The sequence below is a fragment of the Vombatus ursinus genome, unplaced genomic scaffold, assembly GCF_900497805.2.
Source record: "Vombatus ursinus unplaced genomic scaffold, bare-nosed wombat genome assembly UNPS02000580.1, whole genome shotgun sequence".
Taxonomy (NCBI): Eukaryota; Metazoa; Chordata; class Mammalia; order Diprotodontia; family Vombatidae; genus Vombatus; species Vombatus ursinus.
In genome coordinates, this window is record NW_020940358.1 from 18,269,169 (window position 1) to 18,291,095 (window position 21,927).

Here is a 21,927-nt window from a genome sequence, read left to right on the forward strand (position 1 = left end):
CAAATCTTCTTGATTCTATTCATCATATTTAATAGGACCAAAGTTAGTAAATGTGTTACCATTTAACCTCAGAAGTCATACTTTATTGTCTTCATTTGAGCCATTTATTTAAATTTGCAATTTTATTCTTTGGAGATCATGGTATTCCATAAAAAAAGCACTCAGAGAACATTGACATTATTAGCAGCAACAGCAACAAAGTGAGCTTTTGTGGGAGAAAGAAATTTGGATTCTCAAAAGTATTGCAAAACTTCCCTAAAACAATCTAGGCCTCTTTTCCTTCTATTAATTCTTAGCCCAGGTCATTGTTCATCCTCAGTGACTGTACGTACATATGTGCATAATACATACATACATACATCTATATAGAGACAGACATACAGAGATAGACATACACACAACATAGATGTATATGATGAGAACTATACATATGTGTGCATCTACATAGATAGGCATATGTAGAATGTTATATAGAACATAATTCATAAATAATAAATGACATATGATACAAGTTCAATCATGTCAGCATAATGTCAATAATATGTAATATATCATATATATACAATATATAATGTAGTATATATGTGAAGCATATAGTATACATATGCAAGGTACACTGTATTATGTGTGCATATTATGTATATGTTTACATATTACACATATGTATACCTTGTATACATTATTTTTTTTTCTAGAAACAACATGATTGTAGAGCAGTGGCCAAAATATTGGACTTGGAATCAGATAAACTTGGGTTCATATCTTGTCTTTAATATTTACTACTTGTGTGGTCACAGAGTTGAAATGGTTTAGAACAGTTTAGACTGGAAATGTTGTGTTGCTATTGTTGTCATCATCACCATCCTTCCTCATCTCTGTCTCATCACTTCCCTGGCTTCCTTCAAATTTCAGCTATCATCCCACCATCTTCAAGAAACTTTCTCCAGTCTTTCTTGATGCTAGTTCTTTCTGTGTAACATTATTACTAGTAATCCTGTATATAACTCTTTATACATAATTGTTTGCATATTCTTTCCCCCAATAGAGAGCTCCTTGAGAGCAGGGACTTTAGATTTTCTTTAATTAATTCCCCCATCCCTCCCCCCCTATATGCCCAGCATTTAATCACAGTGCCCAGAACATAGCAGCTACTTATTTATGTTTTTTGATTTGACTTGCCTTGCCTTAGGTCACATAGGTAGTAAGTGGCAAAACCAGAATTTGAACTCAAGTCCATTGAATCCAAATTCAGTACTCCAAATCTAGTGTTCTTACAATTCTACCACACTGCTGTTCCAGTTAGAAAAACAGAATTAAAATTATTTGTAATAGGTTTTGGTGGTCCCAAGGCTATGTATGCCAGCAGGATGACTTCTTACAGGTCTCATCAAAACAGCTAATCTATAAGCATGATTCCCAGCTACAGACTGGCTAAGTACAGAGAAGACCCTTCCCCCGGAGGCTGACACTAGGTCAATAAATCTACAAACATTTATTAAGTATTTATTATGTACCAGCTACTAGGAATACAAGTGTAACTAATGAGACAATCCCTAGTCACAATAAGCTTAAATTCTTTTTACTTTTTTCAAAATTAATTTTTTAATGAATAAAAGTTGATTTTCTCTCATTACCCTTTCCTCATTGGAAAAAAAGGAATATATATAAAATAAAATCTCTGCAACAAATATAGTCAAAGACAAAAAAATTCCCTTGGTGGCCATACACCCAAATATATATGTCATACTGCATTTTGCACCCACTACCACTTTGACAAAAGGTGAGTAACCTGCTTCATCACTGATCATCTGTAATCAAGACTGATTATTGGATTGATTAGAATATCTAAAGTTTTCAAAGTTTTTTTTTTACAGTATTATTATTATATAAAATGTTCTCATTCTGTTCCCTTCCCTCCATAACCCTTATAAATCTTCCCAGGTTTCACTGAGACTGTTCCCCTCATCATTTCTTATGGCGCAATAGCCTTCTATTATATTTACATGCTATAATTTGTTCAGCCACTTCCAAATTGTTAGACAACCTCTAATTTCTAGTTCTTTGCTAATATAAAAAGTAAAAATATTTTTGTACATATTAGTCCTTTTTTTCTTTCTTGGATCTCTAATAAGTTTACATGCTAATAAGGAAGACAGATACACACATATTCTATATACACATACATATATAACACATATGAGTACATTATATATAATTACATATAGCAAGAATATAAAGTATATAAATATATACACATGAAGTAGTTAAATGGAAGGTAATTTAGGAGGGAGAGCACTGAGCTGGAGGGAATCAGAAGAAACTTTTATTTTGGCCTTAGCAACTCAAAATGACCAACTGCTAAGGCAAGCAAGAGTTGTGATTAAATTACAGTTTCTTTAAATATTAAATTAAGTAATAAATGAGGTCAATCTCACTTAATTAAAAGTTCTTACTGAAGTTGTTTGCTCCTTACCCCTTGGATGGTCTTTGCCCCTCTTCCAGGGTGTTTGAACTTGTGCCTTATTCATGTAATTGACAGACCTAAGGAAGGAGACTTCTGAATGGAAACTGATTCTGGCAGAAGGAGTTAACAAGAACATGCAGCTGAGAGTCCCTTCCAAAATAGTAAACAGGGCTTGGACTCTTTTATATTTTCTTTGAGTGTCTACAGAGCAGCTGACCAAGTGCCTTGCACTCATGTGTTCCCCATAAATACTGCTAATTTGCAAGGATAATATTATGTAAGAAAAAATGATAATCTTGTGGGTAACAGATATTTATATGATACCATCTAAGACTGCATTCCTAGATAGTAAAACACATCTGATTAAGACTTATTTATGGTGGTGGATATGGACACCATTTCAGTGTCTTATATCCCATCTGACATACCACCACACTATTAGAACCCAGCATCCTGTTGTGTGTGCTTAGTATGGGTGGTGTCCAGAGATTGCTCCTTTGTTTTCAGCATGGTTTCTAAGAGACCCATTGAAGTGGTAGAAATGGACTTGAGCCATAAGTCAGCACCCTACCTGGTGAGGAAGAATTCTGACAGTGCAAATGACCTGAAGATCAGAGACAGAGGATACAATAAATTATGAAAGCAACCAGATGTACCAGTTTGGCTGGAATAAACTGGGGTTTGTCTTCTAGGCTGATAGATCATCCAGTTTCAGTACTAGCTCTTGACAGAAACTAAATAATTCAGTGACAGAAAGTTTTCCCCTAAATCTGGAGGCTGCATGTGAGGAGGGGGAGATAAATTATAATTTTCAAACTTGAGGTGGGATTTTCATATCATTATATAACAAGTCATAGCTATGCTTATTCATAGTGGGAGGGAAATCAACTAAAGGCCACATCCAAATGAAAAGGAATTTATTCGACGGTGGTTTTGAGGAGATTAAATACAAAATGTTTTGCCCATCATTTTTAAAAATCAAGAATAAGAAACATAAAGCTCTACACAACAGATATGACAAATCATAAAATATATACTGTGGTTCCATGCTATTTCCATTTCGAGAAAAAAAGAAATGTGGAGAAAGATGGACAGACAGAAGTTTCTGAGATAGTTTATTAGCCAAAAGAGTTTTCTTTTGTTATATTCTGCTATGTTGAACTCATGAATATTTTCATTAATAATAATGACAATAGCTTATATTTCTATAGTTCTTTAGGGTTAGCTAATCACATTTTTCAAAATCCTTTGAAGCAGATAGTGAAATCATTATTACCTCTATTCTGTTTACACATGAGGAATCCAAAGCAGTCTTAAGAAACTTCTCCAAGGTCACAAAGCTAAGCTAAGTAGGTGGCAGAGGCATCCTTGGAAACCACGTCCCCTGAATTCAAGTCCAGGACTCATTAGCTATACCACACTAACTAGTTCAGTGATGTCTGAAGGCTACATTTGGAACCAGCATTATATGCTAATTCTGAGGCCTTGTTCCTTGAATTAGATCCTTTTTGGAAGCAGAGATAGCTAATTCTGGTACAGTAGGGAAAATACATAGCAGGAGTTCCTTAGGAATAAATGAGTTAACTACTATATAGAATTTTTCCATTGCTTTTATCTAGCTTAAGAAGGGGGTATTGTCCTGAATATAATAGTCACAGCATTCCAACAGGAGAACAATTGTTCTCTCTACTGTTTTACTGCTATGAGGCAGGGTGGTTTAATGGGAGACCCAGGTTCTTCTCTTGTTCTGCCACTAACTAGCTAAATAACTTTGAACAAGTAATTTGGTCTGTTTTCTGATGTGCAAAATGAGGGGGATGGCCTTGATGATTTCTAAGATCCTTTCCGACTGAATTTTTTATGATTCAATGATGAAAATGGTGGCTGATCACATTGAATACTATTCTCTTGGACTGAAGTAATGAAGTTCAGATTTGAGCTACAGTTGATTTTTTTGTGTGTCTGTATCATTTTATCACATAGGAAACCAAGTGGGTTGTCTGTTGGCTCCTTTGAAGATATATTGAAGGAATATTTTTTTCCTATAATTTCTGTAGAAATTAAATCTAAGACTCTTAGTTGTGTCTTACGATATAACACAATTCAATTTGATACATATTTATTAAGTACCCAAGTGTACATAGCACTGTACTAGTTGTTAGGGGAATGAGATTTAGCTCCTACTTTCATATAGCACATAGTGTAGAAGTGGCATAGGACACAGGCATAGTTAACTCATTCATTCATTCAACAAGCATTTACTTTTTATTTCTTTTCCTTTAAATATTTTTTAATTTTTATTAATTTATTTTGATTTATCAATAATCACTTCTATATGCTTTTGAGTTTAAAATTTTTCTCCCCCTTCCTCCCCACCAACCTCTGCAAGATAGCACACAATCTGATATAGGCTATACATTTACATTCCCATTAAACATATTTTCACATTAGTGATGTTGCAAGTAAAATTTAAAACCAATAGGAGAAATCATCAGAAAGAGGAAACAGAACTCAACAGAAGAGAAAAAAAACAGCAATTGAACTTCCATAGTTCTTTCTTTGGATGTGGATAGCATTTTCCATCACGAGGCCTCTGGAGATGTCTTAGATCCTTGTATTGCTGGGAAGAGTTAAGTTTATCACTATCAGTCATCGCACAACATAGCTGTTATTGTGTACAACGTTCTCTTGGTTCTGCTTACTTCACTCAGCATCAGACCATACAAGTCTTTCCAGGTTTTTCTGAAGTCAGCCTGTTCATCATTTCTTATAGCACAATAATATTCCATTACATTCATATACCGCAACTTGCTCAGCCATTCCCCAATTGAATGTTCAGATTTGAGCTACAGTTGATTTTTTGTGTGTCTGTAGCATTTTATCACATAGGAAACCAAATGGTTTCCATTTCCTCTCCATTTACAATTCTTTGCCACCACAAAAAGAGCTGCTATGAATATTTTTGTACATGTGGATCCTTTTCCTTTTGTATGGTCTCTTTGGGATATAGCCCTAGAAATGCCATGGCTGGGTCAAAGGGTATGCATATTTTTATAGCTCTTTGGGCATAGTTCCAAATTCTTCTCCAAAATGGTTGGATCATTTCACAACTTCATCAACAATGCATTAGTGTTCCAATTTTCCCACATCTTCTCCAACATTTATCATTTTCTTGTTTTGTCATGTTGGCCAATCTGATAGGTATGATGTGGTACCTCACAGTTGTTTTGATTTGCATTTCTCTGATCAATAGTGATTTAGAGCATTTTTTCATATGACTATAGATGGCTTTAATTTCTTCATTTGAGAACTGTCTGTTCATATCCTTTGAACATTTATCAATTGGGAAATGGCTTGTATTCTTATAAATTTGACTTAATTCTCTATATATTTTAGAAATGAGGCCCTTATCAGAGAGACTGGTTGTAAAAATTCTATCCCAATTTTCTACCTTCCTTCTAATCTTAGTTGCATTGGCTTTGTTTGTGCAAAACTTTTCAATTTTATATAATCAAAATTATCCATTTTGCTTTTTGTAACATTCTCTATCTCCTGTTTGGTCATGAATTCTTCTGTTCTCCATAGATCTGATATGTAAACTATTCCTTGCTCTCCTAGCTTATAGTATCAGCCTTTATATCCAAATCATGAACCCATTTTGACTTTATTTTGGTATATGGTGTGAGATTTTGGTCTATGCCTAGTTTCTGCCATACTCTTTTCCAGTTTTCCCAGCAGTTTTTTTTTTTCAAAGAGTGGGTTCTCATCCCAGAAGCTGGGGTCTTTGGGTTTATCAAATACTGGACTACTATAGTCATTGACTACTGTGTCTTGCATATTTAACCTATTCCACTGATCCACCACTTTATTTCTTAGCCAGCACCAAGCAGTTTTGATGATTGCTGCTTTATAATACAATTTAAGATCTGGAATTGCTAGGCCACTTTCCCCTGCATTTCTTTTCATTAGTTCCCTTGATATTCTGGACCTTTGTTCTTCCAAATGAATCTTGTTATTATTTTTCTAACTCTATAAAATAATTTTTTGGTGGTTTGATTGGTATGGCACTGAATAAATAAATTAGCTTTAGCAGATTTTTCATTTTTATTATATTAGCTTGGCCTACCCATGAGCAACTGATGTTTTTCCAATTATTTAGATCTGACTTTATTTGGGTGAAAAGTGATTTGTAATTGTGTTCATAGAGTTCCTGGGTTTGTTTTGGGAGGTAGACTCCTAAATATTTTGTAATGTCTACAGGGACTTTAAATGGAATTTCTCTTTCTATCTCTTGCTGTTGGGCTTTGTTGGTAATATATAGAAATGCTGATAATTTATGTGGGTTTATTTTATAGCCTGCAAATTTGCTAAAGTTGTTTATTGTTTCAAGTAGTTTTTTGCTTGATTTTCTAGGATTCTGTAAGTATATCATCATGTCATCTGCAAAGAGTGATAGCTTTGTTTCTTCTTTGCCTATTCTAATACCTTCAATTTCTTTTTCCTCTCTTATTGCTACTGCTAAGGTTTCCAGTATGATATTGAATAACAATGGTGATAATGGACATCCTTGTTTCACCCTCAATTTTATTGGAAATGCTTCTCTCTTGTCCCCATTGCATATGATTTTTGCTAAAGGTTTTAGATAGATGCTGTTAATTATTTTAAGGAAGACTCCATTTATACCTATGCTTTCTAGTGTTTTTAATAGAAATGGGTGTTGTATTTTGTCAAAAGCTTTTTCTGCATCTATTGAGATGATCATGTGATTTCTGTTAGTTTTGGTGTTGATATGTTCAATTATGCTGATGGTTTTCCTAATATTGAACCAGCCCTGCATTCCTGGTATAAATCCTACCTGGTCATAGTATATTATTTTTGTGATAAGTTGCTGTAATCTATTTGCTAATATTTTGTTTAAATTTTTTGCATCTATATTCATTGGAAAAATCGGTCTATCATTTTCTTTCTCTGTTTTGACTCTTCCTGGTTTAGGTATCAGCACCATTTTTGTATCATAAAGAGAATTTGGTAAGAATCCTTCTTCACCTATTTTCCCAAATAGTCTATATAGTATTGAAATTAATTGTTCTTTAAATGTTTGATAGAATTTGCATGTAAATCCATCTGGCCCTGGAGATTTTTTCCTAGGGAGTTCATCAATGGCTTCAACAGGCATTTATTAAACATCATTTATCCAGGCACTGGATAAAACATAAATGAAACAATTCCATCTTTTACACAAGAATTTTTTTTCTATTGCATTTTCAACACAGATATGTAAATGCAAAATAATTTGCTCATTGGGGAGGGAATTATCAACTGGGATAGGCCTCATGTAGGCAGTGACAATAGAGATGAATCTTGAAGGGGGATAGGGGTTCTTTGTAGGTAGAAGTGAAGAAAAAGTACATTACAGATGTGTGGAACAGTCTCTGTCCAAAAACAAGGAAGTAGGAGATGGACTATTTTATATAGGGACAGCAAGAAAGCCATTTTGGCTGTACCAAAGAATGTGTGCGAAGAGCAATAATGTATACAATTATGATCTTAGAAATGGTGAATTGGAACCAGGTAGTGAAAGTCTTTAAATCCCATATACAGGAGTTAAAACTTAATACTGGAAGCAATAGAGCCATTTTCACATAGTAGAGTGACTTGTCTAGATGTGGTCTTAAAAAAATTTTTGGTACCTATGGAAAAAGAAATTGGAAAGTAGAGAGACTGGAGACTTGGAAGCCTATTAGGAGGATATTGTCTAGGAGAGAGATGATGAGGACCTGAACTAGGGTAGTGTTTATATGAGTACAGAAAAAAGGGGACAGATGTGGGAGATATTAAGGATGTAAAATCAAAAAGACTTGATAACTGATTGGATATTGGGAATGAAGGAGAAGAAAGAATAAAGGATAACTGAGGTTTTAGAGCTGGATGTATAGAATGTTGGAAGAGCTTTTATCAGAAATAGGAGAAGTAGAAAGAGAGCTTGTGAGATGGATATATTAGGCTATGTTTAAATATTATGATCTTAAGTTTCCTTATAAGGGAAGATATGCCCATCAACTGGCAAAACAAATTATGGCATATTCATATGATGGAACATTATAAAAATGACAAAGGGCATGATTTCCAAGAAACCTTTGAAGACTTATATGAACTCATGCAAGGTGAAGAGAACAGAACCAAAGGAGCAATTTAGGGTATGCTCTGAGCTTGAAGTGATAAATTAGACTAGATAATTGTTGCTTTTTGATAATCATTAGATCTTATAGGATTTTGGATGGTTCGGTAGGACCTTCTCTTGGTCAGAAATGACTTCCATGCACTTCTCAATTTCATTTTTCCTCAGATTAAGAATGTCCTGTTAGTTTGTGGATGCTTATGTGACAATGTAAGATATCAACCCCAAAATTTCATTGTTGTGAATATAACTGGGTCCTAATGAGGATGCCTAAGATATCTGTAATAGTGGACCATGTTCATGGGTTTTCCATCTAACTGTGAAAATGTAAGAATATAAATAATGAGAATAAACAAAAAAAGAGTCATGGTAAGATAAAACCTCAATGAGAGACTAAAAAAAAATCTATTGTTGTTGTTTGTTTATTGTTGTTGAGGTGCATTTATTTAAATGTAAATAGTTTCAGTACAAACTTACATAGTAGTGTTGATATTAAATGTTAAGTTCATAATAAATCATTTAAGTTATTTTCTTTTTTTTTTTAAGTGGTAAGAACTTCAGTAGATGAAGTGGTTAGAAGATACAGGGGTCCATCTTGTGTCTCCAAGTACCTTTCTATGAATGAAAGATGCTCACTGAACAAAGTTACAGGGACCTTTACAATGTATAGTAATAACTTACATTTACACAGTACAATATTCTAAAGTATGCAACGTACTTTCACCCAAACAATCTTATAGTTTAGGTAGAACAAATATTATTATCATCTCTGTTTTAGAGAGGAAGTTTAGAAATTGAGTAGACTTGTTCAGCTAGGTTTCAGGGAAGAGAGCTAGAAACAGTAGGTGGAAGTTACAGGGAAATGGATTTTTAGTTGATGTAAGAAGAAACTTCTCAGTAAGAAAGGTAACTCAAACTTGAATGTGCTCCCTAAGGAGGTAGGTTAGCTTCCCCATCAGTAGAAATCTTAATGGCAAAGCTAGAGGAATAACAACTAGAAGTTTATTGTAGAGATATTTATAGAATCATAGATTAAGACCTAGAAAGTACCTCGGAGAACATACAGTTCAGCCCTTGCATTTGATAGATGAGAAAATTGAGACTTAAGAAGGGGAAATTGTTTGCTCAAGTGACACAGTTGGTTGATGAAAGATGAGGTAAGATTTTTGGTTCTAAGTCAGTCAATAAATATTAAGTGCTTACTATTTGAAAGGCACTGTGTTAAGCCTTGAGGATACAAAGAAAGGCAAAAAACTGTCCCTACACTCAAGGAAGTAACAGTTTAATGGGTGAGACAACATGCAAACAACTATGAACAAACATATTATATACAATCAGGAAAGGCTTCCTGTAGATGGCAAAATTTTAGCTGGGACTTGAATGAAGCCAGAGAAATCAGGAAATAGATTTAGAGGGAAAGGATTTGATGGATGGGGGACAACCAGTAAGAATACCCAAAGTTACAAGATGGAGTATCTTTTGTGAGGAGCAGGAAGAAGGCAAGCGTCACTGGATCACAAAGTTTGTCCAGGGGTATAAGAAGACTGGAAAAGTAGAAAGGAGATATTGTAATAAGGGTTTTGAACAACAAACAAAGGATTTTATATATGATGCTATAATAGGGAGCCACTGGAGTTTATTAAGTAGGGACTGACATCATCAGACCTGGACTTTAGGAAAATCACTTTGGGAGGATGTACTAGAGTGAGGAGAAATTTTCAAAAGGGAAATTATCCAGCAGCCATTGTCATGGTCCAGAGTTCAGGTGATGATGGCACCAGGGAGTTACCATATATGAAAGGGGGGGTGAAAGGGGCATATATAAAAGATGTTATAAAGGCAAAACCAATAGGCCTTGGCAGCAGATTGAACATGGTGAGAAAGGGCAAGAAAGAGTGAAAATTTAGGGATGACATGTGGGTTGTGAGCCTGGGTGACAAGAAAGATGGTGGTATCCTCAACAATAATAGGAAAGTTAGGTAGAAGGGAGGGTTTTGGGGAAAAGATGAGTAAAGTTGAGTTTCAGATGTCTATGGGGAAGATGTTCAATGGATAATTGGAGATGCCAAATTGGAGGTCATCAGAGAGATTAAGGCTTAATAAATAGATTTGAGATATAGAGATGACAACTGCATCAATGAGAGCTTATTACATCACCAAGTGAAATAGTATAGTAGGAGAAGAGAAGTGGAATAAATATAGTCCTTTGGGAATCCACCTTTAGCAGGTATGACCAGGATCAAGGTCCAGTAAAGAAGACTGAGAATGAGCATTCACACAGGTAGGAGGAGAACCAGGAGAGAGCAGCATCACAAAAATATAAGGAAAAGAAAATAGGAAGAAGACCTTGATCGGTGGTGTCAAAGGTTACAGATAGTTAAAGAAATATGATGATTGAGGGGGAAAGCCATTAGATCTGTCAGGAGACTGGAAACTTTGGAGAGAGGAGTTTTTGTTGAATGATGAGGTTAGAAGACAGACTGTAGAAAGTTAAGAGGAAGGAAAGTGGAGGCACATATTATAGACAGCCTTCTCAAGCAGTTCAGCCACAAAAGAGAGGAGAGAAAGGAGAGATGTGGAGTGATAGCTAGCAGGGATTGATTGATCTGGTGGTGTTTTGTTTTGTTTTGTTTTTGATAGAGAGACATAGGCATGTTTGTAAACAATAGACAAGCATCCAGAAGAAAGGTAGAGATTGAAAATAAGTGAGATAGTGGGGATAATAAAGAAGACAATCTGCTGGAGAAGACAGGATTGAACAGGATCAATTACACATATAGAAAGGTTTACCTTAGAAAAAAGAAGGGCCACCTCATATGTGAGAATGGACTAAAGGAGTTAGTGGCAGGAGGCATCTGAGCGATATGAAATGAGGGGAAGGAGAGAAAAGGAATCTCTTGGTGAATAGCCTCAGTATCTTCAGTAAACTATGAGGAAATATTCTCAGATGAGAGGATCAAGGAAGGGGAATCTATGGGAGGCTTGAGGAGGGGTGAAAAAAGCTTTTTTTTTTAGTATATGAAAGAGTGAATTAATTGTTGTTCATCCTCAATTCTTGAAGAGGACCAATGACATCAGGAGGGTGATGTTTTTATTTGCAAGTAAATGGATTTAAGTGAGGCAGGACTGTGCAAAGTCATCAGCGTTACTCTCTCCTCCAGAGTCATTGCAGTCCAGTGGCAAGACATACGTCAGGATGACTAGTTATGGTGCTGGATCCAGTGGGGTATCTTGGCCTTTGTAAGCTAAGGTGTTTTCCAGGTCTCAGTTTGTCTGAGGCAATATCATTTCAGTGATTAAAGGCGAGGCAAGAATCATGGCAAAAGATGGTCTTGTTTGCTTTCACAAAGAATCAGTCTAGGAAGGGAAGGCCCTCGAGAGTTTCTGGTCATTTTGATATAGCAATCACTTCCCAACAATTACTATTGCATCTTCAAAAAAAAGCTAAACAAAAAATAAAACAAGATATCAACAGAAAGTTAAGTAAACCCATATAATTTAGCAATTGCAACTGATAGAACATACACTATGACATACTTATAGTTTTCCTATCCTTAAAAAGGAACAAAGAATTAACCATGTTTTAACATTAACCATCTGAAGCCATCAGTGTTAACTTTGGTTATATAATTTTGTACATTGTGTATATTGTCCTCCTAGTTCTACTTCCTTTATTTTGCATTAGTTCATACTAGTCTTTCCATATTCTCTGAATTCCTCATATTTGCTGTTCCTTACAGTCTAACACTATTTCATTACATTTATATCATTGTATTGACATCATCAGTTTATATTTTATTCATATAATTCTATTGTTTCTTAGCAATCTTTCCTTTAGTCTTTGAACACAGTTTCCTGCCATTTAAAAAATAAACAACCTCTGAATTAAAAATAAGTCATTAATTCCATGTGTTAACTCATTCAAAGGACTCTAAGCTACCTGTGCAAGATGAATGTGAATATTTGAATCCTGAAATCTCCATTTCTCAAGCCCTAATTACTCATTAGTAGCTTATATTTGAGAAGCTAAGCAGCCAAGCAATCATGGGCCTACCACTTTCCCAAAAGATCTTTCCCATACTTTCATTCTTGCAGGTAAACAATATCCCACTGTTAATGAACACAGGCAGTATATGGTAGTGGACTGAGAGCTGACTTCAAAGCTAGGAAGCCATAATTTTTGTCTGTGTGACCCTGGGCAAGTCACCTAACTTTTCAGTACCCTCAGCAACTCTCTATGACTATAGGGGACAGAGAAGGTTCTGACCTGAATTGAAAGAGGGAATTCCCTTACCTGGGAGTTCCCTATCAAAAAAAATCATAGGCCAGTCACTATCAACTCTCACTGTACTTTTATAGACAACCATTAGTTCCATCATTCAATAGGCACATCCCCCCCACCCCAGACTTTACTTTTTCTTACTAGAAAAAGTAATAAAGCTATGAAGACATTGATATATATTTGATTTGTCAATAGTAATGTCTCCAAGTCAATTGGTATGAAGAGTTTAGTAACTTTTTTGGAGATAACATTAAACTGTTTTCCAGAACAGATGAACCAGGCCACAGTTAATCCTGCAGTGTATTGTCTTGTCTTTCTGGAGCTAATTCCAAAGTTGCATATTTCCATCTTTTACCTCCTTTGCCAATTTGGTTGCAAAATCTCTTATTTTCATGATTATGGCACAAGGACAACCAGTTGCAGAGACAAGACTGCCCAGGTCCTTGGACTCCAGAGGCAGCATGTTACTGTTTGTTTATTTTCTCACAAAACTGCTTGGTGTTTGATGACTTCCACATCCATTCAATCTCTGAGGGGCTATGATTCTATTAAATTGTAACTCAAACTAAGAAAATGCAATCATTTAGTTCCAGAGTAAAGAATTAAATTAGCTAAATTCCCCACAGGTAAACCAAAGGTTGAGCCCATTCAAGTAAGATCAGAATTACCTGAGGTGAGGAAAGGGACACTACAAGCCTTAATTGCCATTGAGGTAGTTTGTTCATTTTCTAGTTGTCAACATGAATGTGTAGACTGAGCACCTCCCAAATAAAATATCACCAAGGCAACAACATGTGGGGAGACTTTTGTCAGTGATTGAGATTGTGCTGCTTGGTCAATTTAGCATTTTATTCACATAGTCCTATTGTTTTAAAACAAGTCTACTACTTTAAAATGAAGTGCAATGAACTCAAGCTTTACTTAGAATTCAAGTAGAAACCTTCATGTCTTATTTCATTCACTTGGCTTTTTTTAATTTATTAAAGTTGCTAAACTCCTTGGGAGGGATGAACTTGCCCATGTCAATACTGGAACTTCTGCCTCTTATGCCCATATTTCCCATTCATAGCTTGGATATGAGTAGTTTTTGTAGGCACACTTCTACAAAGGACCTTTTCCATACCTTCACCCTTACAAGTAAGCAGTATTCCACTGTGAATTGTCACCTGGATAAGAACACAGGTAAGTTCAAAAGTAGAGCCTTGGAATTATTTTTTTTTTTAGTTTAGAAAGACAATAGTATTTTTCAAATCAATATAATTTGACTCAAAAACATTTATTGACTACTGACCTAAACTTAATAACTACAAATAAACTCAAGGAGCTAAGTTTTTAGAGCAAGGCTACATTGTATGCACTGGGATTATAGAGATGAAATTGAATACAATCTCCACTTAAAGAAATTTGTAGTACTTCTGCTTCCAGGAGCCAAGATGGTGGAGTAAGAGGTGAGTCTCTCTTACGCTCCCTTATTAGCCCCTGAAAGCCCAGAAAATATCACTTCAGGAAAAATGCTGGAACAGCTGAACCAGAAGAAAGATGGGGTGCAGCAGTCCAGTAGCCCAGGTAGCTTGAGGGATTAACTGGAAAGTCCCCTCTTACCCAGGCAGAAGGGGAGCAGTACAGAATGGGAGGCATACTGGCAAGCTAGTGGAAAACCCCACCTCAGCATATCAGGAGGATATTCTGAAGCCTAGGTGGTGGAACAGGCAAACACTAACACCTGGACCCCGAGTACCTCAGTGAGGATGGGGGAACTGGTGGAAACCAGTTCAGAAACACATCAGGTGCCTTGGCCTTCTACAGCAACTGGCTCGCCCAGTACCTCAGCAAGACTAAGGGAAGCAGTGCTCTAAGGGGCCCCAGGTAGATAAACACCCTACAACATCCATCTGAAAAAAGCTGAAGAAAGCAAAAGGAAGGAAAGGCTTGGGTGAGCAGGAAATCTGCAGGAGCCACGCTACCCAATTGTACCCCTAGAGTTCCAGTATTGTTGTTTCCAGCCCAACACCAGGTAAGCTGCCAGAATTCTATCGCCTCCAACTGCCAACATTGGAGGACCCAAGCACACAAAGCCATCAACCAGGCCCTAGGCTCCCAACACAAGAAGCTTGGGTCGGTGCCCTCTGCTCCCCAGCAGGACACCCCAATCTATTTAAAGGCCAGGAAATAAGCAAACACCATGAGCAAAAAGAAACACACGATAGATTCTTATTATGGGAAGAGTGAAGATCAAGGTAGAAATTCTGAAAAGGACAACACTGTCAACAAACCCACATCTGGAACCTTAAAAGGGAATATGAACTGGTCTGAAGCCCAAAAATCCTTCTTAGAAGAGCTCAAGAATGATTTTGAAAGTCATACGAGAGAGGTAGAAGAAAAAATGGGAAAAGAAATGAGAGGTATGCAAGAGAGAGTCAATACCTTGGAAAAGGAAGGACAAAAAGTAACTATAGAAAACAAGTCCTTAAAAAATACAATTGGCTAACAGGAAAAAAAAAAGTACACTGAAAAAAACAAATCCCTAAGAAATACAATTGGCCAAATGAGGAAGGAAGTACAAAATCTAATAGAAGAAAACAATTTGTTAAAAATTAGAATTGAGCAAATGGAAGCTAATGACTCTAGGAGAGAGCAAGAATCAGTCAAACAGAAACAAAAGAATGAAAAAATAGATGAAAATGTAAAACACCTCATTGGTAAACAACTGACCTGGAAAATCGATCCAGGAGAGACAATTTAAAAATTATTGGTCTATCTGAAAATCATGATAAAAAAAAAGTCTGGACAGTAGCTTTCAGAAAGCCACCAAGAAAAACTGCCCTGGGGTCCTAGAACCAGAGGGTAAAATAACCATAGAAAGAATCCACCAATCACCTCCTGAAAGAGATCCCAAATTGAAAACACCAAGGAATATAGTAGCCAAATTCCAAAATTACCAGGTCAAAGAGAAAATACTACAAGCAACTAGAAAGAAACAATTTAAATATCATGGACCACAGTCAGGATTACATAGGACCTTGCAACTTCTACATTAAAAGACAGTAGGAATATGATATTCTGTAAAGCAAAGGAGCTTGGATGACAACCAAGGATCAGCTACCCAGTGAAAATGAGCATGATCTGTCAGGGGAGAAGATGGATATTCAGTGAAATAGGGGACTTCCATACCTTCCTGATAAAAAAGACCAGCGCTTAACAGACAATTTGATCTTCAAATACAAGATTCAAGAGAGACCTAAAAAGGTAAATGGGACAGAAAGAAACAACATGTTATTAATAAGGGCAAATTGTTTACATCCCTACAAGGGAAGATGACATTTGTAACTCTTGAGAACTGTATTGTTATTACACCGTGTTAAAGGGGTATACATAAAGAGGGTGGGTATAAATTGACTTTGATGTAATGATGAAAAAAATCTAATCAAGTGGGTTAAATGGATCCAAGTAAGTGAATTAATCTGATCTAACTAAGAAAATGTACTGAGAGAAAAGGAAAGGAGGAGGCAGACAAGGGTAAATTACATCACAGGAAAAGGCACAAAAACCTATTACAGCAGAGGGAAAGAAAGGAGGGAGATGAGCATTGTTTAGACCTTACTCTCATCAGATTTGGCTCAAGAAGGGAATAAAATAATCAGTTAGGTATAGATATCTAACATGCTCTATAGGCAGTAGGAGGAAAAAGGGGAAAGAAAAGGGAGGGGGCTAATAGAAGGGAGTTGGGACTGAGGGAGGCGGTATTCAAAAGCAAAACATTAGTGAGGAGGGAAAAGGAGAAAGGAGAAAGAAAAGCATAAATGGGGGGAATAATAGAGAGAAAGACACTGATAGTAATCATAATTGTGAATGTGATATGTGAATGTGAGGTAATGCTATTGTGCTAAAAGAAATGATGAACAGGCAGACTTCAGATAAACCTGGAAAGACTTGCATGGTTTGATGCTGAGTGAAGTGAGCAAGACCAGGAGAATGTTGTACTCAGTAACAGCCACAATAAGTGATGACTGACTGATAGACTTAACCCCTCTCAGTAATACAAGGATCTAAGACATCTCCAAAAGCCTTGTGATGGAAAATACTATCTACATCCAAAGAAAGAACTCTGGAGTTTAAATGCAGATCAAAGCATACTATTTGCTATTTATTTCTTCTGTTGTGTTTTGTTTCCTCTTTCTGGTGGTTCCTCCTATTAATTCTAATTCTTACTTACAGCATCACTAATGTGAAAATATGTTTAATAGGAATATATATGTATAGCCTATATTAGATTGTGTGCTGTCTTGGGGAGGGAGGTAGGGAAGGAGGGGGAGAACAAATTTAAAACTCAAAAGTTATGGAAGTGATTGTTGATAAATCAAAATAAATTAATAAAAAAAGAAATTTATAATCTAGTAAAGACGAAAGATGTGGACAAAAATAATGTAAATTAGAAAAAAGTACACAAAAGAAACATATCACATTATGAAACTGCTGAGAAGGTAAATATTATTTTCAACTGGGGGAGATGGAGAGAACAGAGAAGGTAAATCAGATATCAGAGAAAGAAGTGGCATCTGTGCTGGGTATTGAAGGTTGAGTAGGAATTTAATAGAGATAGAGAGAGGATATTCCAGGAATGGATAATGGTCTGAGCAAAGGCACAGAGGCAGAAAAGCAGTGTCTGAATTGAGGGAACAGTATTTCTAGTTTGATTGGAACATAGTCCTTGTGAGAGTCAAGAGCATGAGATAAAGCTGGAAGAGCTGGTTAAGGCCAGGCAGATGCTTTTGAATGGTAGGATCAAGATCTTAGATTTTTGTTTTTACTTTTATTACTGGATTTTATTTATTTACTCTTTATTAGGCAACTGAAGGATTCTCCATGGAAGAATGATGAGCAGCTATGATGCAAATGACATTGCATATGGAAAGAAGATTGGTATGCAGGTTTCCCATCCGTGGTATAGTACACAGATTTCAAGATGAATGGGACCTTAGAGATCATCTAGTATACCTCCTTATTTTACATATGAGCAAACCAAGACAGAGATAGGAAAGAGAGAGAAAGAGCTAGTGACAGATAGAGACAAAGAGATACAGAAAGACACAGAGAGAAAGAGACAGAAACAGAGACAGAGATTAAGTAACTTTTCCGAGATCAAACAAGTAGGAACAGAAGAGCTAGGATTCAAATCCTGGTGCTCTGATTCCTGGATTTGGAGTCAGAGAACCTGTCATTGAATCTCAATTCTCCTTCTTACTGACTGGGTGACAGTGGGCAAGTCACATGAATTCTATGGGCCTCATTTTCCTCACATGTAAAAATGAAAATGAGGACTCAAATGATCTCTAGTCTCTTCTAGATTTAAATCCATGATATTAAGACACCAAATTCAGTGCTTTGATGACTAATTGAATTTCTTTCAGTGACGGAGGGGGAAGAAAAAAAGGAGGAACAGTTAAAAAAGACCCTAATGTTTTACTGGTGGTTTAATGGGAAAATAAAGCTGACATTAATGTAAATAAAGAGAAAAGTCAAGAAGTCTGCAGGGAGAGCTAATTTGGTGGGACTGTATTGTTGCCAGGTAGATTTTTTTTTTAAGCCAATTGGGGTTAAGTGACTTTTCCAAGTAAGTGTCAAGTGTTTGGTCTGAGACTGGATTTGAACTCAGGACCTCCTGACTTCAGGGCTGGTGCTCTATCTACTGCACCACCTAGCTGCCCCTGCCCTATGGATTTTGAGGTACCAGGGGGCCATTCAACAGGGATGTCCAATAGGTTGGAAATGCAGGTCTGGAGAGAAACTTCTCTTCTGAAAGAGAAGTTAGCAGATGCTTTTCTTCTCACTGGCTTTTGATCAAGATTTCAGGGTATGAAGTTTGGGAACAAATCAGTGTTACTATAACCTCAAAGCTTAGCAAGTCTTAAAAAGTAACTGTTTCTTCTTAAATGTATCAATATGCCTTTAGCTGTAATTTTATAACTTTTTTGAATTAACTTCTTAGCTAGAAACTGTTATAATATATATATTACTATTAAACATGAAACAGAGATACTACTTACAGATAACTCTCCCAGAGTATCCTGTCTTCTGGGACTCTCTTTTGTTTCATTCCTGAGTGTTCCCATTGTTAGGAGCCTAAGGCCCAATTCTTGCAGTATCCTGGCCTTCCTCTAGAGCCCTCCTTCCTCCTCTCCCCTATTGTTGTTATTTGTTAAATCAATTTTGTCAAGATAATTGGAGTTCTTAGAGCTTGATGCACAGATTTAAGGTTAAAGGGACACATTTACTTTCTCACATAAAGCCAGTGAATCAATTTTCCCCAGCAGCAGTTAACTAATAAAATATTTCCCTGTTTCTCTTCACTAAATGCACATAAATACTTCTTCTGCAGTGAAAATATTAACCCTTCATGCCCTATGAGGCATCACAGGGACCATAAAGTAGACAGGAAAAGGTCTGTAGACGTGGCTAAACTGTTGAAATAATCTGACTTAAGCCTAGTTTTTTTCATCTCCCCCATATCAGTCTTCTTTCTTTCCACATCCTTTTGTCTTCTCCATAAGCCTAAAGCATTATCTATTAGAAATGGCAGAAGTGAAAGTGTCAGCTTTTGCCCAGAACAGAAACAAATAGCTACTGAAGACAGCAGCCAATATTTCTGTTTCTCAGCATCTGAAAAGTTGGTGAATCAAGGCTAGGATCACTGCAGGTATCTTTTTGGAGACACTGGCTCCTTCCTGTTTCCTGCTGGATCAATTACGTGTAATAGAATACATTGCCTATTAAGTTTATACTATGTAGAAAGATACAAGGAAGTAAAACAAAAATGAATTTGTCTTTATTCTCTGGTATAAACTAGAGTGGGTGGTACTACTCGCAGTTTACCTGATAGGTAGGGTACTAGGAAACTTTATTTCTGTTAAAATTGTGAGAAATAATCACAGAATGTTAAAAGTAGTAAAGACCTAAGTAAATTGAGTTCTAAAAAGCAACAAATTTTGTTACCTGGAACAACTTGCTTTCCTTCTCTAGGCTTCAGTTTCCTCATCCAAGAAATGAGAAAAATGGACTATATCCAGTTCAATATAATCCAAACACAGAAATGATTACAAGACACTTAGCTAGAGACTGGGCATAAAACACAAAAGGAAAAGTACTTGGCTTAGAAGTAGACTATATTCATACTATGGAAACAAAGTACATGTATAGAGAAAACACTCTCATTTCTGGAGGGAGAGAGCACTAACAATTAGAGAGCCAGAAAGACTTTTTGGAGGAGGTGGCATGTGAGCTGAATCTTGAAGAAAACTAGAAATTCTAAGAGGCAGAGAATTGAGAAGGGCATTCATTCCATGCATAACGAAAACTTTACTTCAAACTCTATATATGATTCCACATAAAAGGACTTGCCAAAGGTCACAGATCAAGAGTGGCATAGACAGGTGGGAATAGGGATGGCAGATTAGAGGCAGCCACTAAGCTCCACTCTCCCACGTTCCTCTCCAAACAACTTTAAAATAATGACAAATAAAATTTTGGAGTGGAAGAGTCAACAAAAGTACATGATGTGACATTTTTCTAGCCTAGGATAACTTAATTGAATTAGATTTAATAATAATGTATTTAATTAATTAATATTGATTCAATTTAATAGATTGGAATAAGTCTGTGACACTGAGGAAGAAGTCTTTCCAGAGCCCACATATATAATGGTGGCTATAGTGGCTGAAGCAATACTAGCTTTGGGAACTTTCAATCCATAACTTGTAAGGGGTTTAGAACACTGCTAAGAAAGAGATTACAGGGGACCTTTGCTGTCACTGGGTACTGCTGCTCCTGCTGATTAGCAGCTTTATTGCTCACATGCAGGTCTGGGTAGCAGTTTCAGGATGGAGAGGAATGCTAGTGATCAGTCACAAGGGAATAGAGGCCTTGGTTACAGTTCCAAAGCAAAAATAAGCACTAACTCATGCAGCTGCAGGGGACCTGGGACCCTTCCTTGGTGAAGATCAGAGCAAAGACCAGGAGAGTAATAATCACAACTCTCCCAGGATCATAACAATTTGAAAGCAACAAAAACTTTCAGACCCCCAGAACTAATTTTGAAAAGAGCAGCATGAAAAAGCATGAAGCCTGAGACAGTGCCTCCCTACCCCCAAGTGAGCTGAGTTCAAATCTAACAAAGTTCAAAGTCAAGAAATAAGCTAGAAAAATTAGTAAGAAAAAAAAATCATTAAAAACTACTATGGTAGCAGGGAAGACCAAAACAAACTCAGAAGAAAATAACGATGTGAAAACAGCTACCAAAAAAAAAGAAAAGGTTCAAAGAAAAATGCTCACTGGACTGAAGGCAAATAAACATAACTGGAAGAGTTGAAGAAAGGGATAAATGAGAGATAGAGGACAAATTGGGAAAAGAAATGAGAGTGTTGCATGAAAATTATGACAAGAGAATTAATAGTTGGTAAAAAGAGGCACAAAAATACCAAGAAAACACCACCTTAAAAAACAGAATTGAACTGATGGTAAAAGAATCACAAAAATTCATTGAAGAAAAAAAAAACTCCTTTAAAAGCATAATAGACCAAATGGAAAAGCAGGTACAAAAATTCACAGAAGAAAATAATTTCTTAAAAGTGAGAATTCAACAACAGGAATCTAATGACTTCAAGAGACATCAAGAAATAAAAAAAACAGTCAAAAGAATGAAAAAGTGGAAGAAAATGTGAAATATAGCATCAAAAAAAAACCTACTTGGAAAATAGATCAAGGAGAGAGAATTTAAGAATTATTATATTACCAGAAAACCACAATCAAAGAAAGAGTCTAGACATCATATTTCAAGAACATATCGAGGAAAATTACCTCAATCTCTTAGATACAAAGGGTAGAATAGGAATCAGAAAAATCCACTGATCACCTTCTGAAAGAGATCCCATAATTGATTATTTACTTCCTTATGTTTTTCTTCATATTGTAGATTCCTCTCCACCCTGGAACTGTGACGTGGAAAACTCT